The sequence below is a fragment of the Apodemus sylvaticus genome, chromosome X, assembly GCF_947179515.1.
Source record: "Apodemus sylvaticus chromosome X, mApoSyl1.1, whole genome shotgun sequence".
Lineage (NCBI taxonomy): Eukaryota > Metazoa > Chordata > Mammalia > Rodentia > Muridae > Apodemus > Apodemus sylvaticus.
Genome location: NC_067495.1, coordinates 73,597,222 through 73,601,912, shown reverse-complemented (window position 1 = coordinate 73,601,912; position 4,691 = coordinate 73,597,222).

Here is a 4,691-nt window from a genome sequence, read left to right as displayed (position 1 = left end):
TTGCACCTAACACAATAATTGTGGGTGACTTCAACACTGCACTTTCCTCAATGGACCGATCAGGAAAACAGAAACTAAACAGGGACACAATGAAACTAATTGAAGCTTGGGACCAATTAGATTTAACAGATATATATAGAACATTCTATCCTAAAGCAAAAGAATATATCTTTTTCTCAGCACCTCATGGTACCTTCTCCAAAATCGACCATATAATTGGTCACAAGACAGACCTCAACAAATATAAGAAGATCGAACTAATCCCATGCCTCCTATCAGATCACCATGGAGTAAAAGTGGTATTCAATAGCAACAAAAACAACAGAAAACCCACATACACGTGGAAACTGAACAATATTCTACTCAATGATACCTTGATGAAGGAAGAAATAAAGAAAGAAATTAAAGACATTTTAGAACACAATGAAAATGAAGACACATCATACCCAAATCTATGGGACACAATGAAAGCAGTGCTAAGAGGAAAACTCATAGCCCTGAGTGCCTCCAAAAAGAAAATGGAGAGAGCATACATTACCAGCTTAATGACACACCTGAAAGCCCTGGAACAAAAAGAAGCTATTTCACCCAGGAAGAGTAGAAGGCAGGAAATCATCAAACTCAGGGCCGAAATCAATCAAGTAGAAACAAAGAGAACCATACAAAGAATCAACAAAACCAGGAGCTGGTTCTTTGAGAAAATCAACAAGATAGATAAACCCTTAGCCAGACTGACCAAAGGGCACAGAGAAAGTATCCAAATTAACAAACTTAGAAATGAAAAGGGAGATATAACAATGGAAACTGAGGAAATCCAAAAAATCATCAGATCCTACTACAAGAGCCTGTACTCAACACAACTGGAGAATCTGGATGAAATCAACAATTTCCTTAACAGATACCAAATACCAAAATTAAATCAGGACCAAATAGATCATCTAAACAGTCCCATAATGTCTAAAGAAATGGAAGGAGTCATAGAACGTCTTCCAACCAAAAAAAGCACAGGACCAGTTGGTTTCTGTGCAGAATTCTAGCAGACATTCAAAGAAGAGTTAACACCAATACTCTTCAAACTATTCCACAAAATAGAAACAGAAGGAACCCTACCCAATTCCTTCTATGAAGCCACAATTATGCTGATACCAAAACCACACAAAGATCCAACAAAGAAAGAGAACTTCAGACCAATTTCCCATATGAATATCGATGCAAAAAATACTCAATAAAATTCTTGCCAACCGAATCCAAGAACACATCAAAACGATCATCCACCATGATCAAGTAAGCTTTATTCTGGGAATGCAGGGTTGGTTCAATATACGGAAATCTATCAATGCAATCCACTACATAAACAAACTCAAAGAAAAAAAAACACATGGTCATTTCATTGGATGCTGAAAAAGCATTTGACAAAACTCAGCATCCTTTCATGCTTAAAGTCTTGGAAAGAACAGGAATTCAAGGCCCATACCTAAACATGGTAAAAGCAATATACAGCAAACCGGTAGCCAGCATGAAACTAAATAGAGAGAAACTTGAAGCAATCCCACTAAAATCAGGGACTAGACAGGGCTGCCCCCTTTCTCCTTATCTTTCCAATATTGTACTTGAGGTACTAGCTCGGGCAATTAATTAGACAACATAAGGAGGTCAAAGGGATACAAATTGGAAAGGAAGAAGTCAAACTATCATTATTTGCAGATGACATGATAGTCTACCTAAGTGACCCATAAAACTCCACTAGAGAGCTCCTACAGCTGATAAACAACTTCAGCAAAGTGGCAGGTTATAAAATCAACTCAAGCAAATCAGTGGCCTTCCTATACTCATAGGATAAGCAGGCTGAGAAAGAAATTAGGGAAATGACCCCCTTCACAATAGCCACAAACAGTATAAAGTATCTTGGGGTGACTCTTACCAAACATGTGAAAGATCTGTATGAGAAGAACTTCAAGACTATGAAGAAGGAAATGGAAGAAGACCTCAAAAAATGGGAAAACCTCCTATACCATAGATCAGTAGAATCAATATAGTTAAAATGGCCATTTTGCCTAAAGTACTATACAGATTCAATGCAATACCCATCAAAATCCCAACTCAATTCTTCACAGAGTTAGAAAGAGCAATTATCAAATTCATCTGGAACAACAAAAAACCCAGGATAGCTAAAACTATTCTCAGCAACAAAAGAAAATCTGGGGGAATCAGTATCCCTGACCTCAAGCAATACTACAGAGCAATAGTGTTAAAAACTGCATGGTATTGGTACAGTGACAGGCAGGAGGATCAATGGAACAGGATTGAAGATCCAGAAATGAACCCACACACCTATGGCCACTTGATCCTCGACAAAGAGGCTGAAAACATCCAATGGAAAAAAGATAGCCTTTTCAACAAATGATGCTGGTTCAATTGGAGGTCAGCATGCAGAAGAATGGGAATTGATCCATCCTTGAATCCTTGTACTAAGCTCAAATTCAAATGGATCAAGGACCTCCACATAAAGCCAGACACTCTGAAGCTAATAGAAAAGAAACTGGGGAAGACCCTTGAGGACATCGGTACAGGGAGAAAGTCTCTGAACAGAACACCAATAGCATATGCTCTAAGATCAAGAATTGACAAATGGGACCTCATAGAATTACAAAGTTTCTTTAAGGCAAAGGACACCATCAAGAGGACAAATCGGCAACCAACAAATTGGGAAAAGATCTTCACCAATCCTACATCAGATAGAGGGCTAATATCCAATATATATAAAGAACTCAAGAAGTTAGACTCCAGAAAACCAAACAACCCTATTAAAAAATGGGGTACAGAGTTAAACAAAGAATTCTCACCTGAAGAACTTCGGATGGCAGAGAAGCATCTTAAAAAGTGCTCAACTTCATTAGTCATTAGGGAAATGCAAATCAAAACAACCCTGAGATTTCATTTTACACCAGTCAGAATGGCTAAGATTAAAAATTCAGGAGACAGCAGGTGTTGGCAAGGATGTGGAGAAAGAGGAACACTCCTCCACTGCTGGTGGGGTTGCAAATTGGTACAACCACTCTGGAAATCAGTGTGGCGGTTCCTCTGAAAACTGGTCACCTCACTTCCAGAAGATCCTGCTATACCACTCCTGGGCATATACCCAGAGGATTCCCGAGCATGTAATAAGGATACATGCTCTACTATGATCATAGCATCCCTATTTATAATTGCCAGATGCTGGAAAGAACCCAGGTATCCCTCAACAGAAGAGTGGATGCAAAAATGTGATTTATCTACACAATGGAGTACTATTCAGCCATTAGAAACAATGAATTCATGAAATTCTTAGGCAAATGGATGGAGCTAGAGAACATCATACTCAGTGAGGTAACCCTGACTCAAAAGGTGAATCATGGTATGCACTCACTAATAAGTGGATATTTACCTAGAAAACTGGAATACCCAAACCATAATCCACACATCAAATGAGGTACAAGAAGAAAGGAAGAGTGACCCCTTGTTCTGGAAAGACTCAGTGAAGCAGTATTCGGCAAAACCAGAACGGGGAAGTGGGAAGAGGTGGGTCGAGCACAGGGGGAGAGAAGGAGGCTTACGGGACTTTCAGGGAGTGGGGGGCTAGAAAAGGGGAAATCATTTGAAATGTAAATAAAAAATATATCGAATTAAAAAATGAAAATGAAAAAAAAAGAAATGTTCAACATCATTAATCATTAGGGAAATGCAAATCTAAACAACCCTGAGATTTTTCCTTGCACCAGTCAGAATGGATAAGTTTAAAAACTCAGGAGACAGCAGGTGTTGGCGAGGATGAGGAGAAAGAGGAACACTCCTCCACTGCTGGTGGGACTGCAAGATGGTACAACCACTTTGGAAATCAATTTGGCGGTTCCTCAGGAATCTGGGCATGACACTTCCGGAGGACCCTGCTATATCACTCTTGGACATATACCCAGAGTATTCTCTGGCATGTAAGTAGGACACATGCTCCACTATGTTCATAGCAGCCCTATTTATAATAGCCAGAAGCTGGAAAGAACCCAGGTGTCCCTCAATGGAGGAATGGATACAAAAAATGTGGTATATTTACACAATGGAGTACTATTCATCCATTAGAAACAATGAATTTATGAAATTCTTAGAAAAATGGATGGAGCTGGAGAGCATCATACAAAGTGAGGCAACCCAGTCTCAAAAGATCAATCATGGTATGCACTCACAGGTAAGTGAATATTAGCCTAGAAACTTGGAATACCCCTGGCATAAGCCCCATATTAAATGATGTCCAAGAAGAATGGAGGAGTGGCCCCTGGTTCTGGAAAGGCTAAGAGCAGTAGTATAGGGGAATACCAGAACAGGGAAGTGGAAAAGGATGGATGGGGGAATAGGGGAAGGGAAGAGGGCTTATGGGACTTTTGGGGAGTGGGGAGCCAGAAAAGGAGAAATCATTTGAAATGTAAATAAAAATACATTGAATAAATAAATAAATACAAAGAGATGAATGCACTTTAACTCAGAAAAAACAAAACAAACAACAACAACAAAAAGATCCTTCTGAATGTAGATAGCACAGACTAGTAAGTTGAAAATATTAACTATTATGTTTGTGCGATTGTTTGTTTCAAATAACACACAAATATCTTTAAAATATTAATACCAATTAATAATTAATATAGGTAAGTACAAATCCTCAG